This window comes from Struthio camelus, chromosome 6 (genome assembly GCF_040807025.1).
Source record: "Struthio camelus isolate bStrCam1 chromosome 6, bStrCam1.hap1, whole genome shotgun sequence".
Lineage (NCBI taxonomy): Eukaryota > Metazoa > Chordata > Aves > Struthioniformes > Struthionidae > Struthio > Struthio camelus.
In genome coordinates, this window is record NC_090947.1 from 8,252,013 (window position 1) to 8,269,069 (window position 17,057).

The window sequence follows — 17,057 nt, forward strand, 5'->3', positions numbered from 1 at the left end:
CTTCAGTTACGGGAAAAGGGACTGCTACCCCTTTCAATTTCAAAATGCTCTTTAAATTATTGTTATTTTGGGGAAATACCTTTCTTGAAAGTAGGTGAATTGGATTTGAAAATGTCATTAGACTGTAACTCAAGATGCCAAACTCAAGGAAACACAAAGGATAAAGCAGACAGGGTAGATAATAAAATGCCAAACCACTGCACTCCATTCCCAGTTAATTAAAGAAGCTTGCTAAATGGTTATGGTGCAGAATCAGGGCCCTGAAGAGGGAGCTCAGTGGTAGGTCTTGTTACAGCCTATCCTTTATCCCTGGATTACAGAAATAGGAAGGAGGTATCAAGGGAAAGGCTACTCTGTACATTGCAGTTTTCTTTTCCTTTTCCTGTCTCTCAGAATCAAGATCTTGGGGCTGACCAGTTTTGATGAATTGCAGTTTTTAGGAGCAGAAGGATGCACAGGGTCTCAGGACTGGGACAAATGCAGAAGTGGCTTATGATAAGCACTTCTTGAAAAAGAAGCTATGGATTATGGACACAACTTTGTGTTTGCCGTGGAGCAAGATATTTAAACAAATGCATAGGGATGGAAGGAAAAGGAACAGCTCTGGCAGCACATGAGGTAGGTCTGGCTAGGCCAGAGGAGAAGTACTTCTCTCTCCAAGACTCTCAAAATGATGACCATGTGTCTTTCCCCCAGTCCTCATGGGAATGAGTAAGTTCAGAAACTGTGTATTATGAAATTGGCATTATGAAAAATGCTAAATTACTGGAACTGCTCTCCAAGTAGGCACAACTTCCAGAGTCTTTGCTGTACCTAGCCCAGAGTCCTAGCTTTCAGACTAGCCCCTGGCTCACACCGCTAAAGTTTTTGGTGGACAGTTAATCCTTCAACTGAGATAAAGCCAACTTGAAGTACTGCCAGCATTCTTATATTCATTAACAGTTTCAAATCAAACGTTGTGACTTTGCCTGAATTATTTGCTGTATGTAGCTGGTTTGGTGAATTTAGTCTTCCTTCTAGTCTGGTACAGAGTATGCAGAAATATACTTCCTTTGTATACTTTCTTTGTCCTACATTGATCAAGTTGTTTTGTACAAAGTCCATTTCAGCCTACAAATCTCAAACTGAGGCATACTGCCTCAGTTATTTGCTGAAATTTGACTTGTTTCATGGTATTCCTGATTGCTGGAATCACATAGCATTGATTTTCTTTTTGATAAAGTGACCACCAAAATTTAAAGTATTTTCATGACACGCACTGATAGTCTGTGGAAATGAGACCATTGTAAGACCAGCTCTTCATAGACATCCCTCTCTACGAGCTAGTGGTAGGCACATTTAGAGAAAATGCAACCACCACTGCGAATCAGCTTTTTTCCTCCGGCAACAGCCTCTCTCATTATTACTCTTGTGCTTGTACTAAGATCCAGAATCCTAATGCATCAGGTGCTCTTTATTGCCTATACATAAACCCTCCCTGATCCAAAGCACTGACAATCTAACTACACAGTCTACTAAACAGTATAGAAGAAACTCTGCGTATTTTCACTCTCTAAAAGCAAGCTGAGGCTCACAGGGGCGTCATGACCTGCTGAAGACCACACAGGAGCTGAACTCTTATGTCTTGTTTTTCTCCCTCCCAACTGACCAAATCTCTATTACCAAACAGCAGAATCTCTCTGTTTTAGCTGCATTCAGGGACCACTCGATGCCTTTTGAAATGATGAAACAATTTCAACTCATCTAGTTGCAGGGGTGTAGGGCAACTTCTTCTTTACAGAAAGCCTCAGTGATACAGACTGTAAGTTAGGAATGACATAGATACCAAGCAGGACTTTACAATCCAAATTAAGCCAAGACAGCTAGCTAGCATAAAAGGTGTGGGGGGGAAATTTCAAGAAAGCTGAAAGACTACACAAGGTAATTATATAAAAGAAATACTTGGAAGAATGCAGTTATGTCAAGCCAGTGCCTAGGTTAGCTACTTCTGTGCTGTAATTTCAAGACTACCCACACAAATAGCAAGTCCTACAGCCATTTGCTAGTGCTTTGACAGCATGGAGCACAGCCCCCTTTCAAACCAGGAATCCACGGAGAGAGGGACCTTTGGAGTCCACCTCAGGAGAAAAGGACTGCCAGCATTCCCAGAAGAGAAGATGGAAGCTAGATTGCCCAAGATCTTCCTAAAAGCTTTGTGAGAAAAAGGCCATTCCTGCTGAGGGTTGAGATCTTTGCACAGGGACTCTGAGGGACAGAAGAGAGCAGGCTATATGCCAGGTGGGAAGTAGGATGTTTGCTCTCCCAGGGAGAAATCAGCACAAACTCCTTTTGCTAAAACAGCCTTGTGCATATCAGCTCCTCACAAAAACACAGATTTTGCAGACGGAATAGCTCTGAGCCTGGGGGACACTGAGGCTGACTTTAACCTCATTCTTCACACTGCTCTGCCTGGAGGGATCAAGTCACCTTGCAAAGCAGAGACACCCTGCTCTGGACCTCACCTTCCCCCCAGAGCATAGACAAGCTCTCACAGAGCTCCAAGGTTCTTCTAGGTGGATACAGCAGGACCAAGGGTAGGAAGCAGCCTGCCCCCCCAAACAGATGAAAAAAAGGGCCTAAAGGGCCAGAGTAAGAGCCCCTCCTGCCTTTTGGGGATAGGACAGGTTTTCAAATAAAAATGCCATTTGTGCTAGGATCCAAGGACCACACCAAGCCCTTCCTGAACCATACACAACCTTTCCCCACTACTACCCACTCCTTTCCTCTTCCTCCTTTTACACGATTTAGTGGGCCTCACAGGTTAACAAACTCCAGCTGCATCCACTCACCAGACACTTATCCCTCAGCTGTCTGCTTCCAGTTCTGCAGACCTGACAGGAAAGTGGAGTTTTGGCCTTGGCTCAGATGCCACAGTGATAAGGGCCATGGAAATACCTTTAGTTAAAACAAACAATATTGCATCAGCCTTTTCCATGTTAGGATTGTGAAGTCACCAAATCAAAAGCTTTGGCCTCCTTCTTCCCTCCCTATTCCACTATAAGAAAGAGAGGGGGTCGCACAGCAGGTAGGTTAACACCCCTGGATTGGGTACCTCCCTGGACGACTGGAGCATGTTCTAGCTTTGCCGAGGTCTTTGGAAATCAACAAATACCATGTTTACAAGCGCTCCGTGTGCGTGCTGCAGCAGCAGTGCAGGTTGCAGTGAGTTGGGGTGCGCATTCAGTCTGTTTCCTGGGGTGCTCAGGAGCCGGGGTGCTTGCCTTTGAAACCCAGCCAACAGCATACAGCTGCCCTTGAGATTGCTCCTCCATAAGAAAACACACCCAGGCCTTTGCAGCAAGTACCTATGGACCTTGACGTACAAATGTGCCACCCAAACCAGCTGATGGCTTATGCTCTTCACGAAAGTGGTGAGTGATATCTGTGGACAGATGAAAGCAAAGGAAAACTCAAACCCCTCTCATTTCAAATCCCCCCTCCTTCCTATCCTCAACCTCATCTTGAAAAAGAAGAAAAAAGTGCATCAGTAAGTTGTTTTTTGTGATGCCCTCATCAGTGGCAAAGAAAAAATCATTTGTCATTCCTTGGTCTGATGGAAAATTTGCGCTTAGGGAACACAGCCCCTGCTGACAGTGTTTTTCATTCCACATGAGCTGTCGAGAAGCTTAGCTGAAGACATCCAGCAAGCACGTAGATCAAATGAGATCAGCACAGCTCAAAGCCCAGTAGTTCCTGCAGGAACATACAGGAAGCTCTCCTGCATGTCCCAGCACATGGGGAACATTTGGGAGGCCAAGCACTTAGGATGTGCCTGGACAGGGAGAATGCAAATATGTTATTTAAATCCACAAATAAGATAATGAAAACTGATAAATATGTAATTGCGTCTGTGTGGCCCAGTACTGACTCAAAACAAAATGCATTTCCAGACTAATATTAATAAATGAATCCCCTGAAAAGTGTGAGGCCCCACTGCAGTGCAAGAGTGACATTATTTTCACATTAAGTAACATGATAGGGGCCTTTTACACAGCCATTAGGGATATGTGAAATATCTTTTTATTTCCTTTCAGCTTTGCCTGAAATTTAACCCCTTCTCTGCTGCTGGGGAGAGAGTATACCTGCTGCTGGGCTGTTTCTCAGTGTGCAGCTGAGAAGGCAGAAGCGTAAGAGCTGTCAGCAGTGGAGGATGCCCACGTGCTCCCTCTCTTAGGGCAAGGCACTAATCAAGTCACTTTGCCTCATCTTGGAATGGGGATGAATTGTCCCTGCTAGTCCCTGAAAGGGATTATACCTAGTCCTCAGGTCAAAAAGAGTCTCGTCACTGGCTTCAGCAGCCACAGGATAAGGGCCTAAATGAACAGCTCACAGGCCCAAACCTGCAAAGAGCGAAGTGAAAAAGTATACAAAGAGAAATCGGTGGGGGAAAGTCCCATGGGTAGAATCCACTTCCGGCTGCAAAGCTGACAGCAGTTTCACCCTTGTGGGCAGAAAAGCAGGCAGAGAACCTGAACACCTCAGAGCTTCAGCAGAAACTGGAATAAATGCACAGCAAGAAAAAGGAAGTCAGATGCTGATAAGGTGCTTTAGAACTTGTGTTGACGTACATGTTAACTGCAAACTGTGTTCTCTAAACCTCATCCAGCTTCATGTCACAGCATCTCTGTTTTCAGTAGTTCCCTCAGCATATCTGGTTGGGGCTGCATTTCTTTATATTCTCTCTTTGCTCACATGCAGATGTTTAATTTTCGGCAGTCCTACTGTTCCAGCTGTTTATCGTTTTTTGTGATGTCCTGTGAATTGCTCCTACACAATGGGCAGGGAATGGATGTAAGAAGCTAGAAACACAAGAGTTTGCCTTTCCAAAGTGGTGTGGATCTTCTCTCCAAGGATTTCCAAAGTACTGAGACAGCATATGCGTTGCAACTCCCCTCTGATACTTTCGTGCCATTTGGTTTTGCATTACTGACGCTTCCAATCAGCCCAGCCGTGTCTCAGTGAGTATAAACATAGTGAAGTGAAAACGAGCAATACATTCTTCTTCCAAAGGCTAATACTGAGCAACCTGAAACTTAAACGTAGTCCGAAAGACTCTGCTCCAAACACGCTCTCAGATCATGCCTTTCAGACACTGATGAAAGCCACCAAATTCAGAAGCAACTACTGAACTGCAAGGGTGCTAAATACAGGTTTTACTCTCTTCCTTAGGTATGAAAAACTTTTGCGGGAGCTGTTGCTCTTCCACAACTTGCTTGTCAGCATGACCCTGTCCTCAGCTATTACCCTCCCCACACTTCCTTTGGAGAAGAAGTCCATCACTGGAATTGCATCTGCTTTTATCATGAAGGTTAATAATTATTTTCTTTGGAAGGAAGGAACTGTCTTGCCATTTTATTATTATTATTTTTGGCTATAATCCTAAATGGGATAAAGAAAAGAGTTTTCATATGCTATATATTTGAAGGACTTTGAAGATTTCACTTCATAGAACAAGTAATTTTAGAGTTTCTGACAGACGGATTTTATATGGTCTGAGGAATAAAGGGCAGAAAGGCGGCAGCAAAGGGTATGGTACTTAGATAGATATCCACTTGTGTTGATGATGCATATATATACTGAAGGGGGGAAATGCTGTCTATCGGGGTAGGGTTAATTCAGCAAGAGCAAATTCAACATTACAGGCAGCATGCCAAGAAAGAACAATAAAGGATATATGTTTGGCTGCAACATGGAGGTAAGTCAGTGCATTTTCCAAGCATTGCTAAGTACGTGTTTACTCATCAAGGGAGTCTACGTCAAAAGATGCTACTTCTGTTTATGGTTTTTAAAGCTGAAGGATTGTCACTTCAGCTCCCTGGTTTTGCAGTTGTTGCACATTCAACCCCTCCAGTCCAAGAAAGATTAAAAAGTCAATGAAGGATTGATTGCAAGATTGAGTTCATGGTGGGCAAAAGGATGACAAGTAATTGGTGGGAAAAGTAACGAGAAGTAATGGCTGTGCATGTGCAATGCAATCTAAACGTCTGCCAGTATGGGAGAGAGACCTCCTCTACCACAGAAGTGTGATGGCTAAAGGTAGCCTAAAATGCCGTGGGCGCTCTGCTCCTAGAGGGGACAGAAAAACGTAGACCTGGACTGGAAAATTAACCCACCCAAGGTCAAGATTTTGTTCCGTCCTGTCCTAAGGGAATAGATAAGCCACAAAATCCCTGTCTTTGTTTAGGGCTCCAAATAGGTCCTCACAAGAGGACCACAAGTCCTCACAAGAATATCACCAATAATAAAAACTCATTCTGAAGTTAAGGAAAAGCTGCTTGCTGAATTTGTTTGCTACCTCACTAGCTTTTTAATTAAACAAAAAGTATTAATTCTCCTCTGCCCATTCAAGCTGTGCAGGAGATGGCATGCAAGCAAGTATCAGTAGAGAAGAAGCAATGCTTTTCCAGAATAAAAACTGGCACGCCTGCTATCGCGGAGCTGACTACTGCTGCTTCTGCTGCTACTCCCCAAAGTATCACTTTGAAGAGGCTTTTTTTTTTTTTTGTAAAAATATGGTGCTCTCTCCTACGCCAGGTGAAGTTATCAGTAGCACATGGAAAAAAAAGACTTCAGACGTCTAAAAAAATTAGAGTCACTATTATTCTACCAAGGCAAAAACAGCCATGTTAGGCTGTACCTATCCTACCTTCCTTTGGATAGCTCAGCTGTAATCAGAGGATGAGGGCTCTCTGCCAAAGTCCCTGATATGTGGGGTGGATGATCATTCGAGGTGACAAAAATCTAGTCCTGACCAAGTGAGGTGTCAGGAGGCTACATCCATTAATAGCACGGTCTAATCTGCACTGTCATCCTTAACCATAGGAAGACATGGTCAGGCGTCCCTTCCATCAGCACCTCAGCCAGTCTTGCTGAACTACGTCTTCTGAAGTTTGAATGCTTTTGTCTAAAGTGGCTTGACCCTCCACTAACAGCTGAAGGCTGGGTTTGAAAAAAATCTAGCCTTGAAATTCCAGCTGGAAAGTGAATGTGAGCCCTCACCTTGTCGTTTTACAGCTGAAGCATGCAGCATTAAAAGATCAAGCAGAGGAGATGGGAGGCATGTGAAGGATGAGCAGAGAAGAGTTTTTCCCTTTTTAAAAATGAAGTAATTAGCTTAGTAAGTGCAGAAGGAGGAGAGAAAGGAAAGGGAGATCCTTTTGTTAGGCATTTATAATACAATCCTCTCTGCTAGCCGGGCGTGCTTGCAAGATGGTACCAGCTTGCATACACTGACAAAGACAAGGAATAGGGCACCACTAAATTACCTTCAAAGGCATCCATGTGGGGAATCCTCATTTCTAAAAGCAGGCAGCGTTCCCCCTCTGCACAGTGTATTTGTAGCTCTGTATCATATGTTGTTTAGGGCCTGCCACTGTGTAGTGGGCACCGCCAGTTTCCCCATAGCAAATATAGTTTTTCCTCTGGTTTTAAATAACAGGTGGAACCCCTGGTTATACTGGGCAGCTTCCCAGGCTTTTATGGGTATTATGTCTAGGACTTTGATGGGTAAGGGACCAGGGCTGAGGAGCTGGCAAGCGCTGAAACAAACCAAAAGCCCTACAGATATACAAGTTACTATGAAGCAGTTCTTTGCATGTTGGATAATCTTTGGTTAAACAAATCTTCTACAAAAAGACGACTTCAATGCATTCAGGGAATGCGTGGAATAACAATTGCCTAGTTCTTACTGTCCAGGAGCATAAACAAACAGCCAATTTACATTTCCCCTATTACCTTCAGCAAAACCCTCTTCTAAAACAAAGTCTCCCAGCCCCTGATTGCAGCCTGAATTTCAATGTTAGAAGACAGAGCTAGACTATGGAAAAGGGGAAAAGAGTGATGAGTAACTATTTCTTAAACTCCTTCCCCTTGAACCTTGCCTTACACACTGTTCGCCAGTCACACAGCCTTGCCTCTGAGCTTCTTTGTCAGAATATAATGGGCAGGAGTTGGAAGCACAGCTCAGTTCACTGTAAGCACTGTGTAAGCCTCCAGGGTAATTGAAATGATACATATTGCAGGAGTTGTTTGAATAAAAGAATATCCAAAAGAAGAGAAAAGAGTAGAGCCAGCTGTAAACTGCTCTGAAAGCAAAGGTGAATGTGTTGTCATGAAATCTTCAGGCCTGAAGGAAGCAACCTACCCTGCAGGGAAGTTTAGAAACCTTTTGGGAAAATTTCTTATAGGGACCCGCACTGTATGGAGGAAGAAGGGGAGAGGGAGAGTCTGTGTTAGGCAAACACAGGGTCCTGCTGGGATGCACAGATAAATGCATAGAGGCAACAGGAAATAATTACACTTTTAGGCAGTTTTGATGCAAGAAGCAAAATGAACTGTTCCTGGAGAAGACAAGAAAAGGAGCCTCACTGATTGCTGGAGTGTGTGGGGAACAAGGAAGGGTAAAAGCATAGGGGAAAAAGAGATGGGAGAAAAGGGTCCTCTCCGTTCCCTTAGCTGCCCTCTCACTCTCTACAGAAGGTGTCTGTTCAGCTCACCAGGACCCTCACCTATCCCATATCCACTTATGCTCTCCCTCTTACACCTTTTCACTGTAAAAAAACCCCACATTTTTGGTATCCCTCCCACTATGTTATCTCCCATTGCAGCCCCCTGTTGTTTTCCAGAGACTCCTCCTCTTCCCCTGCATCACTAAGCTCATGGAAGGCCCCATTTGCAGTTGACGGTTGAAGCAGGATGAAGTTAAAGCAATTTCAGTAAGAGGTCAATTTGTCAAAGTAAAGATATTTCAAGTGGCTCCAAACTGTGAGCTCATGTGGAACACTTTGACAGAGTGGTTTCAGCCATAGAAAAAGGAAAAAAGAAGAGGTTTAAAAAAATTAGAAAGTTTTAGCATTGAAAAAAAAAAATTGTCCCTCCCTTTTTTTTTTTCCTTTTTATCTGAAACTGTTTGCTATGTATTCTGCCTAAGCTCATGACATGTTTTGGGTCACCTGAAATTCCTTTTCTTTGGTTGGAATTTACTGTGTTATTTCAACTTTTTTGGAATGAGACATTGCAACTCCCTGTACCCCAAGGCTCCTTCATTCCCTCTTTTCCAGTCGCTCTGAATATTATCCCCATCCTGCCCGTAGTCCAACTGGCATCTGTGACTGAGATCTTTCTCTAGGTACTCCAACCCAGTCTGCAGACAGGCTGTGGCTAATTTTGTAGCTGCTTTCGGCACAGCATCTCTAAACCTTTCCCTGTTTAGTCAAGGTCTCGTGCCAGCTCCCACTATTTCCCATCTCCATCAGTGAACATACTTTGCCCCAACCTTTACAAATGGCATCTTGGCCCATCAACACCCATTCAAAACAGTGTAGCAAAAATCCCTCTCTGACAGTGTCCAGAGGAAGCTTGCACCGTGAGGGCCTCTGATGCTGTTCCAAATAACATTTTCATCAGCGGACTACAGAAGCAGAGCATCGGTGAAATTGCTATAAGGTGAGCGCCAGACTGGTTAAAAATCACTTACAAAGGATACCTACTGTTAGTGGTTTTCTCTCCAGCTGGAGGGATATTTAAGCAGGATCCAGCAGGGTTCTGTCCAGGGTCATTTTTTACTTCATTAGTAACCTGGGTGAGAGAACCGAGCATGCACATGCACTTAGAAAATGTGCATATGACATTGACCTGACTTGTTGCTGATATATTTCTTCAATTTTAATTTTCCTGGTGCTTAAAACTTTGAAAAGCTTGAATACAGGGCTGAAATACTTTATCCCCTTCTTTTTGAGTCATTCAAAGGTTTGAGAATGTTTTATCCCTGGTCAGCTTAAAAGAAACTGTTTTATTAGGATGCTTATGGCTGCAGACCAAAATGTGGGGGGAAATCAAACAGCACTCCACAGCTTTCTCTCCCTCAGCTCAGTTCTCTATCATATTCCTTCTGTCTCCTAAATATATGTGCACTGAGCTGCATTGCATTTACCAGCAATAAAGCAATGTGACAAACATACACACACACTTCCCCTTAAATCTGTGTTTCTCCGGATCTCGTCATGGAAGCATTTTGCACCAGCAAACAGAAGGGCAGGATCACAGGCGCAGAACTCTGAAAGATTTGGTACTCAAAGCTACAAAGTTATAATCTGCCCTGGCTCCCTGGATTTTATATTAAGGACCCTGCCTCTAAGTGATAGCGGTAGGCATAGGTTCTCCGTACAGTCTTTCAAAGAATAGTTAGTGATTTGGACTTCTGTTAAGTTTACATATTCAAAAAGCTTTAACCCAGTTAAACATTTTCATTTCCTTTTAAAAGCACAGTAAAGTGATTTTTTTCCCCTTCCTTCCCATTCTGATGTAGAGGTCAGCTGATCTCCCATTAACTTAATCAAAAATATATTGCTTGTCTCCAGGTCACTGGCTTTCAAATGACACCAGCTCCATAAAAATCTCACTAAGTCTTTCCCGAGAAACCCATTCGTTCAGATTAGGGAACTGAGGATAGAGGTTTAATTTTTGAAGTATACTCAGTGTGCAGGGACGCTAGCTGGCAGCCCGCGTGGCTGCAGTCCCCTGTCCGCAATGGCAGGCTATGAAAAGCAGCAGCGCAGGGATCCGCACACAGTCCGGCCAGCGTGCCCGTCTTACCGCAAAGGACAGGAGTGATTCAGCATTAGCCATTCTGGCTCCAGGCCCCATTCAGTGAGGTACGTAGCTGGCTGCTTTATGCTGCTAACTCCTTTGCTCAACTTAAGCAGGCGCTTGAGCGCTTCTGTAGACTGGGGACAAAGCAGGCAGGATCTAGCGAGAGCAGAACCCCAGGCCTCAGCCTTTCTTGAAGAAGCTGCCAGGGAGCAAGCTACCTACAGCCGATGATAAGCCTACCCTAAGCTTTCAAGCTGGCCTTCTCAGGGCAATAATTATTCGGTTGCAAGAAAAGGTGAAGAGCCATCAATCCATTCCCAGTTCCCATTTCATTTATCAGTTCCTTGAGCCTCTCAGCACCCCTCAGGCATCCTTTTCTCTGACATTTCTGCCCTCAGCAACTTGAATATGCCTGCAGGCACTGCTCATTGCTATAGTAATGGCTGGGCATCCTTTCCTACTGAGTCACCAGCTTTCTTTACCTGCACCCCCTCCTGCCCCCAGGCTTTGGAGTGCTTCCTACAAAATCTCTTTACCCAACGAAAGCTTTCCATCCTGCTCTGTCCTGCTCTCCTCCCCTCCCACCACTGAACTCCTAAGCTGTTAATAATGCATTGTCGGGTGCCCTGTGCGTTTCTGGGAAGCTGAGCACAACATCTTCAGTGCCTTATCTAAATATTTTATGTGCTAAACTACAATCTCTTCTTGAAACATCGCTTCACCAAGTCCTTCAGATTGCAGCTGAGGCTCTGGTGATGTTTTTAATGGCGAACCCCCTGAAGATTGCTATTTATGTCACATGCTGCTCAAAAATAAATTCTGCTCTTGTGCTGCCTGCTTCCCATAGCAAGCGACAAGCCTTCCTGTTAGCAGTGAGCATGTAATCACACTCTGTACATTTCAGCTTCAGCTGTAATGATTTCTTAAACATTTTTAAACGATCTAAGCGGTGAATATTTGGGCATACTGACTGCCTTGCAATACTGTTTGGTCTCGGTACATCATTGCTAAATGATATCTGCAGAACTAAGGCTACTATTGTAATTACAGCCTCCGTGAGCCTGTAACTGTCCAACAAAGAGAATTCATTCAGGTCAAAACAGTATTTGAATGCCATTATGGCTACGGGGGGCTGCCTGGTACTGCTGTGCTGACTTGCTGTTGTGTTAATTGGTAGTCACAGATGTGGGCATTGAAAAGGAGCGGCTGGAAGTTGGGTGAAAGACAAGCTGACTAATTAGTGGGACTTGGTGAGGAGATGGACACAGCCTCCCAGGCAAAAGAAGCTCCCCGCGTGCCAGCTAAAAAAGCAGCTCTGTCTCTGGCTGCAGGGGTTGGATGCTGAATCTCGCTTCCATCTGCTTGGAAGATGGCTCTCCAAAGGTGACAGACCAAATCCCGAGCTCAGACAAAACACACCTCCTCTGCAGCACAAAAAAGGAAGCACTGAACAGAGGGAGAAAACGACTGTGAAATCCAATCTTAAACCAAGCACAAACACTTGAGCCAGGAGAGTCCTCTGAGCTGAGACACCTGAGGACAGCTTGTTAAAGCGATTTCCCTGATTAGGAGAAGAGTCCACTCAGTGGCACGAGATGACATGTCGTGGGGAGACCTTGCGGGGGGCTCCACGTCCCCCCCCCCCAGTGGCGTGCTGCATCAAGACGTTGCCAACCGAACCAAGTCCCAGCTTAGGCTAGCTGCTTCATGCGCACAGAGGTAAAGCTTGGGGGCAGCCCACGGCCCAGCTCATGAGAAAACACTGCAGTGGGGAGAGAAACAGAGAGGTTGCTCATAGAGACTCATCCCATTGCTTCACCTGAGGAGGCCAAGACTGTCCTCGTGCAGAGCAGGCAGCGCGGGCCTGGGAGGCCTGCTGCCTTCGCTGGCTCTGCCTCCCGGCATTCTCTCTTCTCCCTTAGAAAATCTGGGCTCCCAGACGTGGGGCAAAGGCTCCTTTCCAAGCCCAGACGCCTCCCTTACAGCCTGTGCAAAGCCTGCCTCTTTTCCACAGGCTCACCTAATGGGAGCTTGCAGACGTTTACAGTGCAGTTGATTTCGGTGCCACTCCAGTTCAGGTTCAGTTCGAAAACACCCTCTCTTTCTAGAGCGGAGGAAGTCCCTGTTGTTCTCCCCAAGTAAAGCCAAGCTAGCCGAACACCTTCTCTTCAGCACATTTCTGAGGGGATTCGTCTCTCCTTTCGCCTCGTGCTCTACAGAGTCTGGGTTTTCCTGACTTGCTTGACAAACTTTTCCTTGGGGCAGTACAGGCCATAAGGAATTAGAATCAAGACCCCAGTGCTGGTGCAAGTTTGAAATTTGAGTTAGTGTTGTGAGTCATTATATATATTATGCTATGTATTATGATTCATGAGGATTTATTTATAATCACGGGAAGCAGAGCCAAAAGACACTTCTGAAGACCACCTTGTTTACATCCTCCTCCTAGAACAGGAAAAACTCTACCCGCTCCATGCCTCACAGGCAGGAGCATCCTGCTTTAGCCTGTCTTTTACTAGCCTTACAATGCAAAAGGTTCTCCTAATCATGACTTAAATCTCTCATGCCTCATTTTAGTCCAGCATTCTCCTCATCTCTATTCCACAGACATGGACAATAGATTATTCCCTTCTCTTTGAAGCAAGCTTTTTCCTGCTTGAAGATTTATCATATCTCCCCTAAGTATCTTGGCAGAATGAACAACCTAAATTCCTTCAATGTGTCTTCACCAATCATGTTTTCTGAATTTCTGATTGTTGCCGTTGGTCTTCCCTGCTCCTCAACTAGATAAGTCTGTACCTTTCCTGAATTAGAGTACCCAAAACTGGACACCTTGTTCCTACAGAATTTCTTATATTATTTTTTCAAATCAGCTTTCCAATCTGGAAAGATCGTTCTGAATTATAACCCTGCTGTGCAAAGTGCTTGCTGGCCCTCCATGCCTATGCCATCTGCAAGTTTAACACGCAGACACATTTGTACATCAACCATGTTGCAACCAAAGAGTTTGCATGGTACAAGATTCATCCCCTCTAGAAGCCCACGCACATGCCGGAGCCCCACTATAATAGGTGCTGTCCAAGCACAGCACTACAAAGATGGTCCTGCGCTTGTTAAGTCAAAGTTAGCTAGAAGTTTTGTATCAACAGATTTGTAAGTATGCTTCCAAATTAAGTTCTTCCCAAACTATACAATTCGGTTACTGCAAATTCTGGCCTACACGGACATCTCCTTAACTATAAGCGCTACAAGGACCTTATTTCACTTATGCTACTGGAAGAATATTCTTCTCTAGATCTTGCGTTTTATCTTTGCCTCTGACATCAAGGCACACTAATCACCTCCGTATAGAAAATATGCAGACACGTAACTTATGCATTTGGTAAAATTTTATCAATTTACAGCAATCAAATTAATTAGCTAAATTAATTCCTGTTAATTTATTTACATTGCTTAGGAATATTTCTTGCATGGATAGCTCCATTAATTGCGATGTTCTGTTACAGAGAAACACCAAAGTAGAGTTGTTTCATTGTAGATCATGTTTAGGCTGTGGCCTGAAGCTGTATCAGATTTGGTCAGCTCTGAAATCTTGGAAGACGTTATCTCACAGGTGATTCACCCTCCCAGGATTTCAGTTACCTCAGGAGATGATAGCTTCCCTTGAAAGGCCAACTTTAAAGAACACGAGAGCTAGAAGAAGAGGCCCCTTTACCTGACCCAACCTGGACCAGAAAAGGACAAGCATAGTCAAGTCTGGCAAATCGAAGCTGCCCCTTTAAGTCCTAGTGGAGTCCAAAGCTTGGGTCCCCACTAATATTCTGGTGTAGAAATTATTCCACGCTTTGTCCGCTAAAAACTTAATAACTTAAGTAAATCCAAGCTGGTGTGCTGGTTTTTCTTCTGTAAGAAGGCTCATAGAAAGCCATCTCCAAGTCGGGGGAAAAGACATTATGTCACTGTGTTGGTCTTGGCTTTATAAAAGTTTTCCCCTCTCCTTTCCTTCCCTCCCTCTCCTGCACACACTTATTTTCTTCATGTGCTTCATGGAACCTTTTATAAATAACTGGACATATTCATTCTAACAAGCACTTTGGCCAGTCAGATTCATTTCTGTATAACCCCTTGCAGTGCTATTCAATAAAATGCGAATAATTACCATAGCAACTGCAGCATGTGGTACATATGGTGCTTCTGAGAAACAAAGCATTTTCTTTCTTTCTTTTCTTACCCTTAAAAAAAAAGGCACATACATGAGTTTTTAATAGAAAATGATGTCTTACACTGTTTATTAAAGGGGGAAAAGGGCTTTCAAATAAAGAACCATCCTTAGCTTTGAAGCTCAGACAATCAACTCTTCATACATCACCATCCTTTGCTCTCTCATTCCTCATGTTATCAATGTGTACATTTTTGCAAAATAGAAACAACAGGTACTCAGACAACAAAGTGGTCTGATTACATCTTGCCGTGGTCTTACTGGTTTGCACTAGGACTCTTCAAAAGATGGACAGCACAGAGTGACGGGTGTGGACTCATGGCAAGACTGGATTAAACTGAAGAGTAGCAGCCCCCAGAAGTGACTTGCGTTTCCCTTGGAGGCTTCTTCTCCTTTGGCCAGGGCAGCTTAACCATAGAAATGAAACTGCATGCAAATTGCTGCAGTTTATATCTCATGATATAACCTGAGCACACTCATAACAGTTTGTTATTAACACTGAACTGCAAAACTGAGCACTGCAGGAGTTATTTCACATGTAGTTCAGTGGCTGTTGGTGCAAAAGACAGTAGCAACAGCCAGGAGTGGGACTGACTGGACCACAACTGCTTCAGCCCTGTGCTTGTGAGGCAAGGTCCTAAAATGTCTTGCCAAAATGAAGATGTGGAGCTTTTGAGTCTAACTGGCCCCCTCTGAAGGTATCATCTGGTTGACCTTACAACTAGACTCACATGCTCATATGGGCATGACACTGACGTTGAGTTTTCTGAGAGTGGAAGAACGATGCACTACCCTGAAGCTCCTAAAGGACAGTGAATTCTTTGGAGATCAGTGGCTCAAGCCTACAGGTCCAGAAGTAAAATTGCTCCTTTGTGGAGCTTCACAGTACCATGAATTTTTAGCATTCAGTTATAAACTGAAGCTGAGGAGGGTCAGCAGAAGGAAGAGGGATAGTGCTCTTGCTGACTCAGCTTGGGGGAGAGCAAAGAAGTCAAGCTCTTCACTCAAAATAGCTATTTAGGCAGTGCCAGGTACTTTTGTAGGATATCAGTGTTTATTATTTTAGTGCATTCAAGTTATGTCTTCATTTCCTGTGAAAACAGCGATCCAAAATTCTTCCTTGCTTCTCTGTTTCCTTAGAAGCTGTGGGTATAATTTACTTCTCTGAAGCCCTCTGACAGCATATAGTTGGCTCTAATGGGATGCCAGGTACATAATGAACGGTCCAGTTAATCTCTTCTTAAAATCTTGACATGTTAAAAGCTTGTTCATGCTGTTTCCATGCCTTCCCTGCCTCCCCCCTTGGCTACTTCAACCCCAATAACACAACAGCACTTAATGTGCATAGGAATATTATACTATGGGAATAAACGTAGTATATGGGGAATAGGGGGAATATATATATAGGGAATATATAGGGAATAATAGGGATAATATGAGCTATATAATATACAGGGAACCTAGGAATATATAATATATAGCAATAGTATACTATGTATACTCTATTATAACAATCTTCTTGCTCATCACCATGTTACATAACCCTAGTAAAGGTCTTCTCAGCCTACAAGTACTGTGAGCCTGTTGAATTCAGAGGTGCTGAGCTAATCCCACCCTGTGCCAGCTACATACTTTAAGGCATCACAAACCACCTTATCTTCACACCACAATCTTGCAGCAAGCAGCTCTGAACAGGTCCTCTTGCCCAAAACACAACACATCAAACCACCCTCAATTGTTTCCCCCTTCACCACAGCAGGCTGTAAGGCTTACTGTCCCAAACTAGCAGATCCAAAGGGATTCGTAAGGGACAAGGACCATCCCTTCAAAGCGCTAGAACTTCCGTATCAGCTTTCTTTTCCAGTTAAATCCTTCCTTGGTATCTCTCTTTGCTGTCTTCCTGTTCCACAGGACCAATACCAGAAAAAGTTTTCCTGAAGTTGCAGACACATGCTAGTCTCAAGCTTACGAGGTTGAAAAGATGGAACACGCATGCCTTCCTGCCTCTGCTCCACCTTCTCCTGCCAACACATCCCTGTCCTGAGCAGCACAGAGCATGGCTCTGCAGGGGGATGCAGCAATGTGGGCAGGGGAGGCAGTGCTGCAAACACAAGCCCTTTCCTGGGGGGCCTTTCTATCTGAGAGAAGGAATCACACCTGGAGAATCCCCCCACCTTCCATCTCCCGTACCCTCATGCTCTGTTTCATA